The sequence below is a fragment of the Hyperoodon ampullatus genome (assembly GCF_949752795.1).
Source record: "Hyperoodon ampullatus genome assembly, contig: SUPER_X_unloc_1, whole genome shotgun sequence".
Classification (NCBI taxonomy): domain Eukaryota; kingdom Metazoa; phylum Chordata; class Mammalia; order Artiodactyla; family Ziphiidae; genus Hyperoodon; species Hyperoodon ampullatus.
In genome coordinates this window covers 7,028,013-7,051,730 of record NW_027641097.1, presented here as the reverse complement: position 1 = coordinate 7,051,730, position 23,718 = coordinate 7,028,013, and positions in this window count along the sequence as shown.

Genomic DNA, 23,718 nt, shown 5'->3' with positions numbered 1-23,718 from the left:
ACATTGTGTTGACAAGGTCATGGAGTATTATGAAGACAGGTGTCAGGGAGCATTGTGATGACATATGTCATTGTGCATTTTGATGACAATGGCATGGAGCATTGTGATACCAAGTGTCATGGAGGATTGTGATGACAAATGTAATGGAGCATTTTGATGACAAGGGCTTGGAACATTGCGATGACAACGGTCATGGAGCATTGTAATGACAAAGGCATGGAGCATTCTGATGAAATGTGCATGGAGCAATGAGATTACAGGGGTTTTGAAGCAATGTGATTACAAGGGCATGGAGCATTGTGATGAGAAGTCAATGGAGCATTCTGATGACATGCGTCATGGAGCATTGTGATGACAAGGGACACAGAGCATTGTGATGAAAATATCATGGAGCATTGTGGTGACAAAATCAGAGAGACTTGAGTGACGAGGGCATGGACCATTGTGATGACAGGGGCGTGGAACATTGGTCTGACATGTTTCATGGTTTATTGTGATGACAGTGGGCATGGTGCATTGTGATGACAAGGGCATGGAACATTGTGATGACAAGGTCATTGAGTATTGTGAAGACAGGTGTCAGGGAGCATTGTGATGACATATGTCATTGTCCATTGTGATGACAATGGCATGGAGCATTGTGATACCAAGTGTCATGGAGGATTGTGATGACAAAGGTAATGGAGCATTTTGATGACAAGGGCTTGGAGCATTGTGATGAAAAGGGTCATGGAGCATTGTGATGACAAGGGCATGGAGCATTGAGATTACAGGGGTTTTGAAGCAATGTGATTACAAGGGCATGGAAAATTGTGATGAGAAGGCAATGGAGCATTCTGATGACATGCGTCATGGAGCTTTGTGATGACAAGGACATGGAGCATTGTGACTACAGTGGTCTTGGAGCATTGTGATTAAAAGTGAATGGATCATTGTGATGAAAAATGCATGGAGACTTGTCATGACAGGGTTCAAAGAGCATACTGATGACAACTGTCAGGGAGCATTGTGATGATAAGTGTATTGAGCATTGTGATGACAAAGATCATGGAGCATTGTGATGAGAAGACCATGGATAATTGTGATGACCAGCGTGATGGGGCATTGTGATGACAAGTGTTATGGAACATTGTGATCAGAAGGGTTTGGTGCATTGTGATGACAGAGGTCATTGAGCACTTTGATTTCTTTGTGATGACAATAGCATGAAATATGATGGTGATGGGCACGGTGCATTGTGATGACAGGGTTCATGGAGCATTGAGATGAAAAGGGGCATGGAGCATTGTGATTACAGTGTTGTTGGAGCATTGTGATGACAAGGGCATGGAGCATTGTGATGAGAAGGCCATGGAGCATTCTGATGAAATGCGTCATGGAGCTTTGTGATGTCTAGGGCATGGAGAATTGTGATTACAGGGTTCATGGAATATTTTGATGAGAGGGGTGAGGGAGTATTGTGCTGACTAGTGATGGAACATTGTGATATCAGTTGTGAGAAAGCATTTTGAGGAGAATTTCATGGAGAATTCTGATGACAAGGTTTATGGAGCATTTTGATGAAAAGGATGTGGAGCATTGTGATGACAAGTGCATGGTGCATTGTGATGACATGTGTTATGGAGCATTGTGCTGACACACGCATCGAGCATTGTGATGACAAGGGTCATGGAGCATTGTGCTGACAAAGGCATGGAGCTTTGTGATGAAAAGGGTCACAGAGCATTGTGATAAAAATTTCATGGAGCATTGTGGTGACAAAGGTCACAGAGCTTTGTGTGACCAGGTCATGGACCACTGAGATGACAAATGTCATGAAGCATTGTGATGACTGGAGTCACGGAGCATTGTGATAACAGTGGTCTTGGAGCATTGTGAGGAAAAGGGAATGGATCATTGTGATGAAAAAGGCATGGAGCCTTGTCATGACAGTGTTCAAGGAGCACACTGATGACAAGTGTCAGCGAGCATTGTGATGCCAAGTGTATTGAGCATTGTGGTGAAAAAGGTCATGGAGCATTGTGATGAGATCACCTTGCATAATTGGGATAACGAGTGTCATGGTGCATGTGATGACAAGTGTTATGGAACATTGTGATCAGAAGGGTTTGGAGCATTGTGATGACAGAGGACATGGAGAATTTTTATTTCATTGTGATGACAATAGCATGAATCATTATGATGATGGGCATGGTGCATTGTGATGACAGTGTTCATGGAGCATTGAGATGAAAAGTGGCATGGAGAATTGTGATTACAGAGGTCTTGGAACATTGTGAGGACAAGGGTCATGGAGCCTTGCGAAGACAAGGTCGTGGAACTTTGTGAGGGCAGGGGTCATGGAGCATTGTTATGACAGGTGTAATGGAGCATTGTGATGACAAGGGCATGGAGCAATGTGATGAGAGATTTCATTGAGCATTGTGATGACAATGGCATGGAGCATTGTGATGCCAAGGGTCATGGAGCTTTGTGATGACAAATGTCATGGGGCATTTTGATGACAAGGGCGTGGTGCATTGTGATGAGAAGGGCAGGGAGCATTGTGATGACAGGTTCATGGAGCAATTTGAATAAAAGTGTCATGGAATATTTTGATGACAGCGATTATGGAACATTGTGATGTCAGGGGTCATGAAGCATTGTGATGAAATGGGTCATGGAGCATTTTGTGACAGGGGTTATGTAACATTGTGATGTCAGGAGTCATGGGACATTGTGATGATTAGGGCATGTAGCACTGTGATGACAGTGGTCATGGAACATTGTGATGACAGGGTTGAGCGAGTATTGTGATGACTATTGATGGAATATTGTGATATATGTTGTGAGAGAGCATTTTGATGAGAAGTGCATTGACCTTTGTGATGACAAGTTTTATGGAGCATAGCGATGAAAAGGATATGGAGAATTGTGATGAAAAGAGCATGGCACATTTTGTTGACATGTGTCATGGAGCATTGTGCTGACAAGCGCATGGAGCATTTTGATGACATGTGTCATGGAGCATTGTGCTGACAAAGGCATGGAGCATTGTGATGACAAGGGACACAGAGCATTGTGATGAAAAGGGAATGATCACTGTGATGAAAAATGCATGGAGCCTTGTCATGACAGGTTTCAAGGAGCATACTGATGACAACTGTCATGGAGCATTGTGATGATAAGTGTATTGAGCATTGTGATGACATATATCATGGAGCATTGTGATGAAAAGTGTATTGAGCATTGTGATGACAAATATCATGGAGCATTGTGATGGGAAGAGCATGGAAAATTGTGATGACCAGCTTCATTTGGCATTGTGATGACAAGTGTTATGGAACATTGTGATCAGAATGGTTTGGTGCATTGTGATGATAGAGGTCATTGAGCATTTTGATTTCATTGTGATGACAATAGCATGAAATATTATGGTGATGGTCACGGTGCATTGAGATGAGAGGGTTCATGGAGCATTGAGATGAAAAGAGGCATGGAACATTGTGATTACAGGGGTGTTGGAGCATTGTGATGACAAGGGCATGTAGCATTGTGATGAGAAGGCCATGGAGCATTCTGATGACATGTGTCATGGAGCTTTGTGATGACAAGGGCATGGAGAATTTTGATTACAGGGGTCATGGAATATTGTGATGACAGGGGTGAGGGAGTATTGTGATGACTAGTGATGGAACATTGTGATATCAGTGGTGAGAAAGCATTTTGAGGAGAAGTGCATGGAGCATAGTGATGACAAGGTTTATGGAGCATTTTGATGACAAGGATGTGGAGCATTGTGATGACAAGTGCATGGTGCATTGGGATGACATGGGTTATGGAGCATTGTGCTGACACCCGCATCGAGCATTGTGATGACAAGGGTCATGGAGCATTGTGCTGACAAAGGCATGGAGCTTTGTGATGACAAGGGTCACAGAGCATTGTGATAAAAATTTCATGGAGCATTGTGGTGACAAAGGTCACAGAGCTTTGTGTGACGAGGTCATGGACCATTGTGATGACAAATGTCATGAAGCCTTGTGATGACTGGAGTCACAGAGCACTGTGATGACAGGGGTCATGGAGCATTGTGATGACAAGGGCATGGAGCAATGTGATGACAGGTGCATGGATCATTGGTCTGACAATTTCATGGATTATTGTGATGACAGTGGGCATGGAGCATTGAGATGACAAGGGCATGGAACATTGTGGTGACAAAGGTCAGAGAGCCTTGTGTGACGAGGGCATGTACCATTGTGAGGACAAAGGTCATGAAGCATTGTGACGACTGGAGTCACGGAGCATTGTGATGACAGGGGTCATGGAGCATTGTGATATCAAGGGCATGGAGCTTTGTGATGACAGGGGCATGAAATATTGGTCTGACATGTTTCATGGATTATTGTGGTGACAGTGGGCATGGTGCATTGTGATGACAAGGGCATGGAACATTGTGATGACAAGGTCAAGGAGTATTGTGATGACAGGTGTCAGGGAGCATTGTGATTACATATATCATTGTCCATTTTGATGACAATAGCATGAATCATTATGTTGAGGGGCATGGTGCATTGTGATGACAGTGTTCAGGGAGCATTGAGATGAAAAGTGGCATGGAGTATTGTGATTACAGAGGTCTTGGAGCATTGTGATGACAAGGGTCATGGCGCCTTGTGATGACAAGGCCGTGGAACATTGTGATGGCTGGGGTCATGGAGCATTGTTATGACAGGTGTAATGGAGCATTGTGATGACAAGGGCATGGAGCAATGTGATGAGAGATTTCATTGAGCATTGAGATGACAATGACCTGGAGCATTGTGATGCCAAGGGTCATGGATATTTTTGATGACAAATGTTATGCGGCATTTTGATGACAAGGGCGTGGTGCATTATGATGAGAAGGGCAGGGAGCATTGTGATGACAGGGATATGGAGCAATTTGAATAAAAGTGTCACGGAATATTTTGATGACAGGGGTTATGGAACATTGTGATGTCAGTGCTCATGAAGCATTGTGAAGAAATGTGTCATGGAGCATTTTGTGACAGGGGTTATGGAACATTGTGATGTCAGGGACATGGAGCATTGTGATGATAAGGGCATGTAGCACTGTGATGAGAGTCGTCATGGAACATTGTGATGACAGGGGTGAGCGAGTATTGTGATGACTAGAGATGGAACATTGTGATATATGTGGTGAGAGATCATTTTGATGAAAAGAGCATGGAGCATTGTGATGACAAGTTTTATGGAGCATAAAGATGAAAAGAATGTGGAGCATTGTGATGAAAAGAGCATGGCACATTGTGATGACATTTGTCATGGAGCATTGTGCTGACAAGCGCATGGAGCATTTTGATGACAAGTGTCATGGAGCATTGTGCTGACAAAGGCATGGAGCATTGTGGTGACAATGATCAGAGCCTTGTGTGATGAGGTCATGGACCATTGTGATGAGAAAGGTCATGAATCATTGTGATGACTGGAGTCACGAATCTTTGTTATGACAGGGGTCATGGAGCATTGTGATGACAAGGTCATGGAGCAATGTGATGACAGGGGCATGGAACTTTGGTCTGACAAGTTTCATGGATTATTGTGATGACAGTGGGCATGGAGCATTGAGATGACAAGGGCATGGTGCATTGTGATGAGAAGGCCATGGATCATTCTGATGGCATGCGTCATGGAGCTTTGTGATGACAAGGGCATGGAGAATTGTGATTACAGGGGTCATGAAATATTTTGATGACAGGGGTGAGGGAGTATTGTGATGTCTAGTGATGGAACATTGTGATATCAGGTGTGAGACGGCATTTTGAGGAGAAGTGCATGGAGCATTGTGATGACAAGGTTTATGGAGCATTTTGATGACAAGGATGTGGAGCATTGTGATGACAAGTGCATGGTGCATTGTGATGACATGGGTTATGGAGCATTGTGCTGACACACGCATTGAGCATTGTGGTGATAAGGGTCATGGAGGATTGTGCTGAAAAAGGCATGGAGCTTTGTGATGACAAGGGTCACAGAGCATTGCGATAAAAATTTCATGGAGCATTGTGGTGACAAAGTCACAGAGCTTTCTGTGATGAAGTCATGGACCATTGTGATGACAAATGTCATGAAGCATTGTGATGACAGGAGTCACAGAGTACTGTGATAACGGTGGTCTTGGAGCATTGTGATGAAAAGGGAATGGATCATTGTGATGAAAAAGGCATGGAGACTTGTCATGACAGTGTTCAAGGAGCATACTGATGACAAGTGTCAGCGAGCACTGTGATGCCAAGTGTATTGAGCATTGTGGTGAAAAATGTCATGGAGTATTGTGATGAGAAGACCTTGCATAATTGTGATGAAGAGTGTCATGGGGCATGTGATGACTAGTGTTATGGAACATTGTGATCAGAAGGGTTTGGAGCATTGTGATGACAGAGGACATGGAACATTTTGATTTCATTGTGATGACAATAGCATGAATCATTATGATGATGAGCATGGTGCATTGTGATGACAGTGTTCATGGAGCATTGAGATGAAAAGTGGCATGGAGAATTGTGATTACAGAGGTTTTTTAGCATTGTTATGACAAGGGTCATGGAGCCTTGTGATGACAAGGCCGTTGAACATTGTGATGGCAGGGGTCAAGGAGCATTGTTATGACAGGTGTAATGGAGCATTGTGATGACAAGGGCATGGAGCAATGTGATGAGAAATTTCATTGAACATTGTGATGACAATGGCGTGGAGCATTGTGATGCCAAGGGTCATGGAGCTTTGTGATTACAAATATCATGGGACATTTTGATGACAAGGGCGTGGTGCATTATGATGAGAAGGGCAGGGAGCATTGTGATGACAGGTTCATGGAGCAATTTGAATAAAATGGTCATGGAATATTTTGATGAAAGGGGTTATGGAACATTGTGATGTCAGGGATCATGAAGCATTGTGAAGAAATGGGTCATGGACCATTTTGTGAAAGGGGTTATGGAACATTGTTATGTCAGGGGTCATGGAGCATTGTGATGATAAGGGCATGTAGCACTGTGATGACAGTGGTCATGGAACATTGTGATGACAGGGGTGAGCGAGTATTGTGATGACAAGTGATGGAACATTGTGATAAATGTTGTGAGAGAGCATTTTGATGAGAAGTGCATGGAGCATTGTGATGACAAGTTTTATGGAGCATAGCGGTGAAAAGGATGTGGAGCATTGTGATGAAAAGAGCATGGCACATTGTGATGACATGTGTCATGGAGCATTGTGCTGACAATCGCAGGGAGCATTTTGATGACAAGTGTCATGGAGCATTGTGCTGACAAAGGCATGGAGCATTGTGATGACAAGGGACACAGAACATTGTGATGAAAATTTCATGGAGCATTGTGGTGACAAAGATCACAGAGGCTTGTGTGACGAGGGCATGGACCATTGTGATGAGAAAGGTCATGAATCATTGTGATGACTGGAGTCACGGAGCATTGTGATGACAAGGGTCATGGAGCATTGTAATGACAAGGGCATGGAGCAATGTGATGACAGGGGCATGGAGCATTGGTTTGACAAGTTTCATTTATTATTGTGATGACAGTGGGCAGGGAGAATTGAGATGACAAGGGCATGGAGCATTGTGGTGACAAAGGTCACAGAGCCTTGTGTGACGAGGGCATGGACCATTGTGAGGACAAAGGTCATGAAGCATTGTGATGACTGGAGTCACGGAGCATTTTGATGACAGGGTTCATGGAGCATTTTGATGGCAAGGGCATGGAGCATTGTGATGACAGGGGCATGGAACATTGGTCTGACATGTTTCATGGATTATTGTGATGACAGTGGGCATGGCGCATTGTGATGAAAAGGGCATGGAACATTGTGATGACAAGGTCATGGAGTATTGTGAAGACAGGTGTCAGGGAGCATTGTGATGACATATGTCATTGTCCATTGTGATGACAATGGCATGGAGCATTGTGATACCAAGTGTCATGGAGGATTTTGATGACAAAGGTAATGGAGCATTTTCATGACAAGGGCTTGGAACATTGCTATGAGAAGGGTCATGGAGCATTGTGATGACTAGGGCATGGAGCATTCTGATGAAAAGGTGCATGGAGCATTGAGATTACAGGGGTTTTGAAGCATTGTGATTACAAGGGCATGGAGCTTTGTGATGAGAAGGCAATGGAGCATTCTGATGACATGCGTCATGGAGCTTTGTTATGACAAGGACATGGAGCATTGTGATTACAGGGGTCTTGGAGCATTGTGATGAAAAGGGCATGGCGCACTGTGATGAAAAATGCATGGAGCCTTGTCATGACAGGGTTCACGGAGCATACTGATGACAAGTGTCAGGGAGCATTGTGATGATAAGTGTATTGAGCATTGTGATGACAAAGATCATGGAGCATTGTGATGAGAAGACCATGGCTAATTGTGATGACCAGCGTCATGGGGCATTGTGATGACAAGTGTTATGGAACGTTGTGATCAGAAGCGTTACGTGCATTGTGATGACAGAGGTCATTGAGCATTTTGATTTCACTGTGATGACAATAGCATGAAATATTATGGTGATGGGCACGGTGCATTGTGATGACAGGGTTCATGGAGCATTGAGATGAAAAGGGGCATGGAACACTGTAATTACAGAGGTGTTAGAGCATTGTGATGACAAGGGCATGCAGCACTGTGATGAGAAGGGCATGGAGCATTCTGATGACATGTGTCTTGGAGCTTTGTGATGACAAGGGCATGGATAATTGTGATTACAGGGGTCATGGAATATTGTGATGACAGGGGTGAGGGAGTATTGTGATGACTAGTGATGGAACATTGTGATATCAGTGGTGAGAAGGCATTTTGAGGAGAAGTGCATGGAGCATTGTGATGACAAGATTTATGGAGCATTTTGATGACAATGATGAGGAGAACTGTGATGACAAGTGCATGGTGCATTGTGATGACATGGGTTATGGAGCACTGTGCTGACACAGGCATCGAGCATTGTGATGAGAAGGCCCTGTAGCGTTATGATTATATGTGTCATGTAGCTTTGTGATGACAAGGGCATGGAGCATTGTGATTACAGTGGTCTTGAGCATTGTGATGAAAATCGCATGGATCATTGTGATGAAAAATGCATGGAGCCTTGTCATGACAGGGTTCAAGGAGGATACTGACGACAAGTGTCAGGGAGCATTGAGATGACAAGTGTATTGAGCATTGTGATGACAAATGTCATGGATCATTGTGATGAGAAGACCATGGATAATTGTGATGAGGAGCGTCATGGGGAATTGTGATGACAAGTGTTATGGAACATTGTGATCACAAGGGTTTGGGGGATTGTGATGACCAGAGGTCATGGAACATTTTGATTTCATTGTTATGACAATAGCATGAAGCATTATGATGATGGGCATGGTGCATTGTGATGACAGTGTTCATGGAGCGTTGAGACGAAAAGTGGCATGGAGAATTGTGATTACAGGGGTCTTGGAGCACTGTGATGACAAGGGCATGGAGCATTATGAAGAGAAGGCCATGGAGCATTCTGATGACATAAGTCATGGAGCTTCGTGATGACAAGGGCATGGAGCATTGTGATTACGGGGTCTTGGAGAATTGTGATGACAAGGGTCATGGAGCCTTGTTATGACGAGGCCGTGGATCATTGTGATGGCAGGGGTCATGGAGCATTGTTATGACACGGGTAATGGAACCTTTTGATGACAAGGGCATGGAGTATTGGTGTGAAAAGGTTCATGGATTATTGTGATGAGAAGGGCATTGAGCATTGTGATGACAAGCGTCAGGGAGCTTTGTGATGACAAGTCCATGGAGCAATGTGATGAGACGGTTCATGGAGCACTGTGATGACAATGGCATGGAGCATTGTGATGTCAAGAGTCATGGAGCACTGGGATGACAAGCGTCACAGACTATTCTGATTACAGGGGTCATGGAGCATTGAATGACAAGCACATGGATCATTGTGATGACAAGTGTCATGGAGCATTTTGATGAAAAGAGTCCCAGATCATTGTGTTGTCACGGGTCATGGATCGCTGTGATGACAGTGCTCATGGAGCATTGTGATGACAGGGATAAAGGAGCATTGTGATGGCAAAGGCATGTAGCATTCTGATGACATGCATCACGGAGCATTCTGATGACAAGGGCATGGAACATTTTGATGACAGGGGTCATGGAACATTGTGAGGACAGGGCTGAGGGAGTATTGTGATGACTAGTGATGGAACTTTGTGATATCAGTGGTGAGAGAGCATTTTGAAGAGAAGTGCATGGAGCATTGTGATGACAAGTTTGAGGAGCATTGTGATGAAAAGGGCATGGAACATTTTGATGACAGGGGTCATGGAACATTGTGATGACAAGGGTGAGGGAGTATTGTGATGACTAGTGATGGAACATTGTGATATCAGTGGTGAGAGAGCATTTTGATGAGAAGTGCATGGAGCATTTTGATGACAAGTTTTAAGGAGCATTGTGATGACAAGTTTGTGGAGCAATGTGATGACAAGCGCATGGCTCATTGTGATGACATGGGTCATGGAGCATTGTGCTGAGAAGTGCATGGAGCATTGTGATGACAAGGGTCATGTAACATTGTGCTGTCAAAGGCATGGAGCATTATGATGACAATGCTCACGGAGCGTTGTGATGAAAAGTTCATGGAGCATTGTGGTGACAAAGGTCACAGAGACGTGTGATGACGAGGGCATGGACAATTGTGATGACAAAGGTCATGAAGCATTGTGATGACTGAAGTCATGGAGCATTGTGATGACAGGGTTCATGGTGCATTGTGATGACAATGGCATGGAGCATTGTGAAGATAGGTGCATGGACAACTGGTCTGACAACTTTCAAGGATTATTGTGATGAGTGAGGGCATGGCACATTGTGCAGACAAGGGCATGGAGCATTGTGATGACAAGGGCATGGATCATTGTGATGACAAGGTCATGGTGTATTGTGAAGACAGGTGTCAGGGAACATTGTGCTGACAAAGGCATGGAGCATTGTGGTGACAATGATCAGAGCCTTGTGTGATGAGGTCATGGACCATTGTGATGAGAAAGGTCATGAATCATTGTGATGACTGGAGTCACGAAGCTTTGTTATGACAGGGGTCATGTAGCATTGTGATGACAAGGTCATGGAGCAATGTGATGACAGGGGCATGGAACTTTGGTCTGACAAGTTTCATGGATTATTGTGATGACAGTGGGCATGGAGCATTGAGATGACAAGGGCATGGTGCATTGTGATGAGAAGGCCATGGATCATTCTGATGGCATGCGTCATGGAGCTTTGTGATGACAAGGGCATGGAGAATTGTGATTACAGGGGTCATGAAATATTTTGATGACAGGGGTGAGGGAGTATTGTGATGTCTAGTGATGGAACATTGTGATATCAGGTGTGAGACGGCATTTTGAGGAGAAGTGCATGGAGCATTGTGATGACAAGGTTTATGGAGCATTTTGATGACAAGGATGTGGAGCATTGTGATGACAAGTGCATGGTGCATTGTGATGACATGGGTTATGGAGCATTGTGCTGACACACGCATTGAGCATTGTGGTGATAAGGGTCATGGAGGATTGTGCTGAAAAAGGCATGGAGCTTTGTGATGACAAGGGTCACAGAGCATTGCGATAAAAATTTCATGGAGCATTGTGGTGACAAAGTCACAGAGCTTTCTGTGATGAAGTCATGGACCATTGTGATGACAAATGTCATGAAGCATTGTGATGACAGGAGTCACAGAGTACTGTGATAACGGTGGTCTTGGAGCATTGTGATGAAAAGGGAATGGATCATTGTGATGAAAAAGGCATGGAGACTTGTCATGACAGTGTTCAAGGAGCATACTGATGACAAGTGTCAGCGAGCACTGTGATGCCAAGTGTATTGAGCATTGTGGTGAAAAATGTCATGGAGTATTGTGATGAGAAGACCTTGCATAATTGTGATGAAGAGTGTCATGGGGCATGTGATGACTAGTGTTATGGAACATTGTGATCAGAAGGGTTTGGAGCATTGTGATGACAGAGGACATGGAACATTTTGATTTCATTGTGATGACAATAGCATGAATCATTATGATGATGAGCATGGTGCATTGTGATGACAGTGTTCATGGAGCATTGAGATGAAAAGTGGCATGGAGAATTGTGATTACAGAGGTTTTTTAGCATTGTTATGACAAGGGTCATGGAGCCTTGTGATGACAAGGCCGTTGAACATTGTGATGGCAGGGGTCAAGGAGCATTGTTATGACAGGTGTAATGGAGCATTGTGATGACAAGGGCATGGAGCAATGTGATGAGAAATTTCATTGAACATTGTGATGACAATGGCGTGGAGCATTGTGATGCCAAGGGTCATGGAGCTTTGTGATTACAAATATCATGGGACATTTTGATGACAAGGGCGTGGTGCATTATGATGAGAAGGGCAGGGAGCATTGTGATGACAGGTTCATGGAGCAATTTGAATAAAATGGTCATGGAATATTTTGATGAAAGGGGTTATGGAACATTGTGATGTCAGGGATCATGAAGCATTGTGAAGAAATGGGTCATGGACCATTTTGTGAAAGGGGTTATGGAACATTGTTATGTCAGGGGTCATGGAGCATTGTGATGATAAGGGCATGTAGCACTGTGATGACAGTGGTCATGGAACATTGTGATGACAGGGGTGAGCGAGTATTGTGATGACAAGTGATGGAACATTGTGATAAATGTTGTGAGAGAGCATTTTGATGAGAAGTGCATGGAGCATTGTGATGACAAGTTTTATGGAGCATAGCGGTGAAAAGGATGTGGAGCATTGTGATGAAAAGAGCATGGCACATTGTGATGACATGTGTCATGGAGCATTGTGCTGACAATCGCAGGGAGCATTTTGATGACAAGTGTCATGGAGCATTGTGCTGACAAAGGCATGGAGCATTGTGATGACAAGGGACACAGAACATTGTGATGAAAATTTCATGGAGCATTGTGGTGACAAAGATCACAGAGGCTTGTGTGACGAGGGCATGGACCATTGTGATGAGAAAGGTCATGAATCATTGTGATGACTGGAGTCACGGAGCATTGTGATGACAAGGGTCATGGAGCATTGTAATGACAAGGGCATGGAGCAATGTGATGACAGGGGCATGGAGCATTGGTTTGACAAGTTTCATTTATTATTGTGATGACAGTGGGCAGGGAGAATTGAGATGACAAGGGCATGGAGCATTGTGGTGACAAAGGTCACAGAGCCTTGTGTGACGAGGGCATGGACCATTGTGAGGACAAAGGTCATGAAGCATTGTGATGACTGGAGTCACGGAGCATTTTGATGACAGGGTTCATGGAGCATTTTGATGGCAAGGGCATGGAGCATTGTGATGACAGGGGCATGGAACATTGGTCTGACATGTTTCATGGATTATTGTGATGACAGTGGGCATGGCGCATTGTGATGAAAAGGGCATGGAACATTGTGATGACAAGGTCATGGAGTATTGTGAAGACAGGTGTCAGGGAGCATTGTGATGACATATGTCATTGTCCATTGTGATGACAATGGCATGGAGCATTGTGATACCAAGTGTCATGGAGGATTTTGATGACAAAGGTAATGGAGCATTTTCATGACAAGGGCTTGGAACATTGCTATGAGAAGGGTCATGGAGCATTGTGATGACTAGGGCATGGAGCATTCTGATAAAAAGGTGCATGGAGCATTGAGATTACAGGGGTTTTGAAGCATTGTGATTACAAGGGCATGGAGCTTTGTGATGAGAAGGCAATGGAGCATTCTGATGACATGCGTCATGGAGCTTTGTTATGACAAGGACATGGAGCATTGTGATTACAGGGGTCTTGGAGCATTGTGATGAAAAGGGCATGGCGCACTGTGATGAAAAATGCATGGAGCCTTGTCATGACAGGGTTCACGGAGCATACTGATGACAAGTGTCAGGGAGCATTGTGATGATAAGTGTATTGAGCATTGTGATGACAAAGATCATGGAGCATTGTGATGAGAAGACCATGGCTAATTGTGATGACCAGCGTCATGGGGCATTGTGATGACAAGTGTTATGGAACGTTGTGATCAGAAGCGTTACGTGCATTGTGATGACAGAGGTCATTGAGCATTTTGATTTCACTGTGATGACAATAGCATGAAATATTATGGTGATGGGCACGGTGCATTGTGATGACAGGGTTCATGGAGCATTGAGATGAAAAGGGGCATGGAACACTGTAATTACAGAGGTGTTAGAGCATTGTGATGACAAGGGCATGCAGCACTGTGATGAGAAGGGCATGGAGCATTCTGATGACATGTGTCTTGGAGCTTTGTGATGACAAGGGCATGGATAATTGTGATTACAGGGGTCATGGAATATTGTGATGACAGGGGTGAGGGAGTATTGTGATGACTAGTGATGGAACATTGTGATATCAGTGGTGAGAAGGCATTTTGAGGAGAAGTGCATGGAGCATTGTGATGACAAGATTTATGGAGCATTTTGATGACAATGATGAGGAGAACTGTGATGACAAGTGCATGGTGCATTGTGATGACATGGGTTATGGAGCACTGTGCTGACACAGGCATCGAGCATTGTGATGAGAAGGCCCTGTAGCGTTATGATTATATGTGTCATGTAGCTTTGTGATGACAAGGGCATGGAGCATTGTGATTACAGTGGTCTTGAGCATTGTGATGAAAATCGCATGGATCATTGTGATGAAAAATGCATGGAGCCTTGTCATGACAGGGTTCAAGGAGGATACTGACGACAAGTGTCAGGGAGCATTGAGATGACAAGTGTATTGAGCATTGTGATGACAAATGTCATGGATCATTGTGATGAGAAGACCATGGATAATTGTGATGAGGAGCGTCATGGGGAATTGTGATGACAAGTGTTATGGAACATTGTGATCACAAGGGTTTGGGGGATTGTGATGACCAGAGGTCATGGAACATTTTGATTTCATTGTTATGACAATAGCATGAAGCATTATGATGATGGGCATGGTGCATTGTGATGACAGTGTTCATGGAGCGTTGAGACGAAAAGTGGCATGGAGAATTGTGATTACAGGGGTCTTGGAGCACTGTGATGACAAGGGCATGGAGCATTATGAAGAGAAGGCCATGGAGCATTCTGATGACATAAGTCATGGAGCTTCGTGATGACAAGGGCATGGAGCATTGTGATTACGGGGTCTTGGAGAATTGTGATGACAAGGGTCATGGAGCCTTGTTATGACGAGGCCGTGGATCATTGTGATGGCAGGGGTCATGGAGCATTGTTATGACACGGGTAATGGAACCTTTTGATGACAAGGGCATGGAGTATTGGTGTGAAAAGGTTCATGGATTATTGTGATGAGAAGGGCATTGAGCATTGTGATGACAAGCGTCAGGGAGCTTTGTGATGACAAGTCCATGGAGCAATGTGATGAGACGGTTCATGGAGCACTGTGATGACAATGGCATGGAGCATTGTGATGTCAAGAGTCATGGAGCACTGGGATGACAAGCGTCACAGACTATTCTGATTACAGGGGTCATGGAGCATTGAATGACAAGCACATGGATCATTGTGATGACAAGTGTCATGGAGCATTTTGATGAAAAGAGTCCCAGATCATTGTGTTGTCACGGGTCATGGATCGCTGTGATGACAGTGCTCATGGAGCATTGTGATGACAGGGATAAAGGAGCATTGTGATGGCAAAGGCATGTAGCATTCTGATGACATGCATCACGGAGCATTCTGATGACAAGGGCATGGAACATTTTGATGACAGGGGTCATGGAACATTGTGAGGACAGGGCTGAGGGAGTATTGTGATGACTAGTGATGGAACTTTGTGATATCAGTGGTGAGAGAGCATTTTGAAGAGAAGTGCATGGAGCATTGTGATGACAAGTTTGAGGAGCATTGTGATGAAAAGGGCATGGAACATTTTGATGACAGGGGTCATGGAACATTGTGATGACAAGGGTGAGGGAGTATTGTGATGACTAGTGATGGAACATTGTGATATCAGTGGTGAGAGAGCATTTTGATGAGAAGTGCATGGAGCATTTTGATGACAAGTTTTAAGGAGCATTGTGATGACAAGTTTGTGGAGCAATGTGATGACAAGCGCATGGCTCATTGTGATGACATGGGTCATGGAGCATTGTGCTGAGAAGTGCATGGAGCATTGTGATGACAAGGGTCATGTAACATTGTGCTGTCAAAGGCATGGAGCATTATGATGACAATGCTCACGGAGCGTTGTGATGAAAAGTTCATGGAGCATTGTGGTGACAAAGGTCACAGAGACGTGTGATGACGAGGGCATGGACAATTTTGATGACAAAGGTCATGAAGCATTGTGATGACTGAAGTCATGGAGCATTGTGATGACAGGGTTCATGGTGCATTGTGATGACAATGGCATGGAGCATTGTGAAGATAGGTGCATGGACAACTGGTCTGACAACTTTCAAGGATTATTGTGATGAGTGAGGGCATGGCACATTGTGCAGACAAGGGCATGGAGCATTGTGATGACAAGGGCATGGATCATTGTGATGACAAGGTCATGGTGTATTGTGAAGACAGGTGTCAGGGAGCATTGTAATGATATATGTCATGGTCCATTTTGATGACAATGGCATGGAGCATTGTGATGTCATGTGTCATGGAGGATTGTGATGACAAGAGCATGTAACATGGTGATGAGAAGTGTCATGGAGCATTGTGATGACAAGGGACAGGGAGCATTGGGATGTCCAGGGCATGGAGCATTGTGATGGCAAGACCGTGGAGCATTGTGATCGCAAGACCATGGAGCATTTTGTTGACGAGTGTCATCGAGCACTGTAGTGACACGGGGCATGGAGAATTGTGATGATATGTGTCATGGATCATTGTGATGACAAGGGTCATGGAGCATTCTGATGACATGCTTGTGGAGTATTATGATGGCAATGGCATGGAGCATTGTGATGAAAAAGGCAAGGAGCATTGTGATGAAAAAGACATCGAACGTTTTCATGATAGTGATCAAGGAGCATTCTGACGTCAAGTGTCAGGGAGCATTGTGATGACAAGTGTATTGAGCATTGTGATAACAATGCTCATGGAGCATTGTGATGACAGGCATCATGGAGCATTGTGATGAGAAGGCCATGGAACATTCTGATGACATGCGGCATGGAGCTTTGTGATGACAAGGGCATGCAGCATTGTGATTTCAGGTGTCTTGGAGCATGGTGATGAAAAGAGCATGGATCATTGTGACGGAAAATGCATGGAGCCTTGTCATGAAAGGGTTCCAGGAGCATAGTGACGACAAGTGTCAGGGAGCATTGTGATGACAAGTGTATTGAGCATTGTGATGACAAAGGTCATGGAGCATCATGATGAGAAAACCATGGATAATTGTGATGACGAGCGTCATGGGGCGTTGTGATGACAAGTGTTATGGAACATTGTGATCACAAGGGTTTGGAGCATTGTGATGACAGGTTTCATGGAGCATTGAGATGAAAAGGGGCATGGAGCATTGTGATTAAAGTGGTCTAGGAGCATTGTGATGACAAGGGCATGGACCATTGTGATGAGAATGCAATGGAGCATTCTGATGACATGCGTCATGCAGCTTTGTGATGACAAGGGCATATAGCATTGTGATGACAGTGGCATGGAACATTGGACTGAAAAATTTCTTGGATTATTGTGATGACAGTGGGCATGGCACATTGTGATGACAAGGGCATGGAATACTCTGAAGACAGGTGACAGGGAGCATTGTGATGACATATGTCATGGTCCATTGAGATGACAATGGCATGGAGCATTGTGATGCAAAGTGTAATGGAGGATTGTGATGACAAATGTAATGGAGCATTGTGATGATAAAGGATTGGAGCATTGTGATAACAAGGGTCATGGAACATTATGATGACAAGGGCATGGAGCATTGTGATGACAACGGACATTGAGAATTTTTATGACAAGGTTTTGAAGCATTTTGATGACAAAGGCATGGAGCTTGCTATGAAAGGGGTCATGGGGCATTGCGAAGACAAGTTCATGGAAAATTGTGATGAGAAGAGCATGTAACATTGTGATGAGAAGTGTCATGGAGCATTGTGATGACAAGGACATGGAGAATTGTGATGAAAAGGGACATGGAGCATTGTTATTACCAGGGAATGGAGCATTGTGATGGCAAGACCGTGGAGCACTGTGATGAGAAGACCATGAATAACTGTGATGACGAGCATCATGGAGCACTGTAATGACAAGGGTCATGGAGCATTCTGAAGACAGGTGTCATGGAGCATTGTGTTGACAGGGGTCATGGAACAAAGTGATGAGAGTCGGCATGGAGCATTGTGATGACAAGGACATGGAACACTGTGATACATGGGTCATGGATGATTGTAATGACAAGGTCATGGAGCATTGTAATGAGAAGGGCATCGAGCATTGTGATGACAAGCGTCATGGAGCTTTGTGATGACAAGGGCATGGAGCAATGTAATGAGAGGCTTCATGAAGCATTGTGATGACAATGGCATGGAGCATTGTGATGCCAAGAGTCACAGAGCATTGTGATGAAAAGTTCATGGAGCATTGTGGTGACAAATGTCACAGAGACTTGTGATGATGAGGGCATGGACCATTGTGATGACAAAGTCTTGAAGCCTTGTGATGACTGGAGTCACAGAGCATTGTGAAGACAGGGGTCATGGAGCATTGTGATGATAAATGCATGGAGCATTGTGATGACAGGGGCATGGAGCAACGGTCTGAAAAATTTCATGGATTATTGTGATGACAGTGGGCATTGCGTATTGTGATGACAAGGGCATGGAGCACTGTGCAGAAAAGTCATGGAGTATTGTGAAGTCAGGTGTCAGGGAGCATTGTGATGACCTATGTCATGGTGCATTGTGATGACAGTGGCATGGAGCATTGTGATGACAAGTGTCATGGAGGATTGTGATGACAAATGTAATGGAGCATTGTGATGACAATGGCTTGGAGCATTGTGATGACAATGATCATGGAGCATTGTGATGACAAGCGCTTTTGAGAATTTTGATGACAAGTTCGTGAAGCACTGTGATGAAAAGCACATGGAGCTTGCTATGACAGGGGTCATGGAGCATTGCGATGACAATTGCATGGAGAATGTGATTACAAGAGCATGTAACATTGTGATTTGAAGTGTCATGGAGCATTGTGATGGCAAGACTGTGGAGAATTGTGATGAGAAGACCATGGATAATTGTGATGACGAGCGTCATGGAGAACTGTAATGACAAGGGGCATGGAGCATTGTGATGACAGGTGTCATGGAGCATAGTGATAACAGGGGTCATGGAGCATTGTGATGACAAGGGTCATGGAGCATTCTGATGACAAGCTTGTGGAGTATTGTGATGACAATGGCATGGAGCATTGTGATGAAAAGGGTCTGGAGCATTGTGATGAAGAAGGCATAGAGCCATTTCATGAAAGTGTTCGAGAAGCATTCTGACGACAAGTGTCAGGGAACACTGTGATGACAAGTGTATTGAGCATTGTGATGACAAAAGTCATGGAGCATTGTGATGCCAAGAGCATGGAGTATTGTGATGACAGGCATCATCGAGTGCTGTGATGACAAGTGTTATGGAACAATGTGATCACAAGTGTTTGGAGCACTGTGATGACAGAGGTCATGGATCATTTTGATATCAAGGAGCATGGAGCATTTTGATGACAGGGGTCATGGAGCATTGTGATGAGAAGATCATGGAACATTGAGCGGAAAATATTCATGGAGTATTCAGATGAAAGGGGTCAAGGAGCATTGTGATGACCAGACCCTGGAGCACTCTGATGAGAAGACCATGGAGCCTTGTGATGAGAAGTCTCATGGAGCATTCTGATGAAAAGGGGCATGGAGCATTGTGATTACAGGGGTCTTGGATCATTGTGATTACAAGTGCATGGAGCATCGTGAGAGATCTCCAAGGAGCATTCTGATGACATGCGTCATGGAGCTTTGTGATGACCAGGGCAAGGAGCATTGTGATTAGAGGGGTATTGGAGCATTCTGATGAAATGGTCATGGATCATTGTGATGAAAAAGGCATGGAGCCTTGTCATGACAGTGTTCAAGGAGCATACTGATGGCAAGAGTCAGGGAGCATTGTGATGACAAGTGTATTGAGCATTGTGATGACAAATGTTATGGAGTACTGTGATGAGAAGACCATGGATAATTGTGATGACGAGCGTCATGGGGCGTTGTGATGACAAGTGTTATGGAACATTGTGATCACAAGGGTTTGGAGCATTGTGATGACAGTGGTCGTGGAGCATTTTGATTTCATTGTGATGACAATAGCATGAAGCATTATGATGATGGGCATGGTGCATTGTGATGACAGGGTTCATGGAGCACTGAGATGAAAATGGACATGGAGCATTGTGATTACAGGTGTCTTTGAGCATTGTGATGACAAGGGCATGGAGCATTGTGAATGAGAAGGCCATGGAGCATTCTGATGACATGCGTCATGGAGCTTTGTGATGACAAGGGCATGGAGCATTTGTCTGAAAATTTTCATGGATTATTGTGATGAGAGTGGGCACGGAGCACTGTGATGACAAGGACACGGAACACTGTGATACATGGGTCATGGAGTATTTTAGTGACACGTCATGGAGCATTGTGATGAGAAAGGCATCGAGCATTGTGATGACAAGCATCATGGAGCTTTGTGATGACAAGGGCATGGAGCAATGTGATGAGAGGCTTCATGAAGCATTGTGATGACAATGGCGTGGAGCATTGTGATGCCAAGGGTCATGGAGCTTTGTGATGACAAAGGTCATGGAGCATTTTGATGACAAGGGAGTGGTGCTTTGTGATGATAACGGCATGTAGCATTGTGATGATAGGGGTCATGGAACATTTTGATGACAGGGGTGAGGGAGTATTGTGATGACTAGTGATGGAACATTTTGATATCAGTCGTGAGAGAGCATTATCATGAGAAATGCATGGAGCATTGTGATGACAATGTTTATGGAGCATTGTGATGACAAGGGTCATGGAGCATTGTGATGACAAGGGCATGGAGCATTCAGATGAGAAATGCCATTGATAATTTTGATGACAACGTCGTGAAGCATTGTGATGACAAGCACATGGAGCTTGCTATGAAGGTGTCATAGAGCATTGCGATGACAAGTGCATGGAGAATTGTGATGACAAGTTCATGTAACATTGTGATGAGAAGTGTCACGAAGCATTGTGATGACAAGAACGTGGAGAATTGTAATGACATGGGACATGGAGCATTGTGATGAACAGGGCATGGAGAAATGTGATAGCAAGACCGTGGAGCATTGTGATGAAAAGACCATGGATAATTATGATGAAGAGCGTCATGGATCACTGTAATGACAAGGGACATGGAGCATTGTGATGACAGGTGTCATGGAGCATTGTGATGAGAGGGGTCATGGAGCATTGTGATGACAAGGGTCATGGCGCACTGTGATGAGAAAGTCATGGAGCATTGGCCTGAAAATGTTCATGGAGCATTGTGATGACAAGGGAATGGAGCATTGTGATGACAAGGACCTGGAGCAGTGTGATGAGAAGACCATGGAGCCTTGTGATGACAAGTCTCATGGAGCATTCTGATGAATAGGGGCATGGAGCATTGTGATTACAGGGGTCTTGGAGCATTGTGATGACAAGGGCATGGAACATTGGTCTGAAAATTTCATGGATTATTGTGATGAGATTTGGCATGGAACATTGTGATGACTAGGGCATGGATCACTGTGATACATGTGTTATGGAGGATTGTAATGACAAGGGCATGGAGCATTGTGATGAGAAGAGTATCGAGCATTGTGATGACTGGAGTCATGGAGCATTGTGATAACAGGGGTCTTGGAGCATTGTCATGAAAAGGGAATGGATCATTGTGATGAAAAAGTCATGGAGCCTTGTCAATACAGTGTTCAAGGAGAATACTGATGACAAGTGTCAGCGAGCATTGTGATGAAAAGTGTATTGAGCATTGCGGTGAAAAATGTCATGGAGCATTGTGATGAGAAGACCTTCCATAATTGTGATGACGAGCGTCATGGGGCATGTGATGACAAGTGTTATGGAACACTGTGCTCAGAAGGGTTTGGAGCATTGTGATGAGAGAAGGACATGGAGCATTTTGATTTCATTGTGATGACAATAGAATGAATCATTATGATGATGGGCATGGTGCATTGTGACGACAGTGTTCATGGTGCATTGAGATGAAAAGTGCCATGGAAAATTGTGATAACAGAGGTCTTGGAGCATTGTGATAACAAGGCCGTGGAACATTGTGATGGCAGGGGTCATGGAGTATTGTTATGAGATGTGTAATGGAGCATTGTGATGACAAGGGCATGGAGCAATGTGATGAGAGATTTCATTGAGCATTGTGATGACAATGGCATGGAGCATTGTGATGCCAAGGGTCATGGAGCTTTGTGATGACAAATGTCATGGGGCATTTTGATGACAAGGGCGTGGTGCATTGTGATGAGCAGGGAGGGAGCATTGTGATGACAGGGTCATTGAGCAATTTGAATAAAGGGTCATGGAATATTTTGATGACACGTGTTATGGAACATTATGATGTTAGGGGTCATGAAGCACTGTGATGAAATGGGTCATGGAGCATTTTGTGACAGGGGTTATGGAACATTGTGATGTCATGTGTCATGGAGCATTGTGATGATAAGGGCATGTAGCACTGTGATGACAGTGGTCATGGAACATTGTGATGACAGGGGTGAGCGAGTATTGTGATGACTAGTGATGGAACATTGTGATATATGTGGTGAGAGAGCATTTTGATGAGAAGTGCATGGAGCATTGTGATGACAAGTTTTATGGAGCATAGCGATGAAAAGGATGTGGAGCATTGTGAGGAAAAGTGCATGGCACATTGTGATGACATGTGTCATGGAGCATTGTGCTGACAAGCGCATGGAGCATTTTGATGACAAGTGTCATGGAGCATTGTGCTGACAAAGGCATGGAGCATTGTGATGACAAGGGACAAAGAGCATTTTGATGAAAATTTCATGTAGCATTGTGGTGACAAAGATCACAGAGCCTTTTGTGACGAGGGCATGTACCATTGTGATGAGAAATGTCATGAATCATTGTGATGACTGGGGTCACGAAGCACTGTGATGACAGGGGTCATGCAGCATTGTGATGACAAGGGCATGGAGCAATATGATGACAGGGGCATGGAACATTGGTCTGACAAGTTTCTTGGATTATTGTGATGACAGTGCGCATGGAGCACTGAGATGACAAGGGCATGGAACATTGTGGTGACAAAGGTCACAGAGCTTTGTGTGACGAGGGCATGGAGCGTTGTGAGGACAAAGGTCATGAAGCATTGTGATGACTGGAGTCACGGAGCATTGTGATGACAGGGGTCACGGAGCATTGTGATGACAAGGGCATGGAGCATTGTGATGACAAGTGAATGGTGCATTGTGATGACATGGGTTATGGAGCATTGTGCTGACAAAGGCATGGAGCTTTGTGATGACAAGGGTCAAAGAGCATTGTGATAAAAATTTCA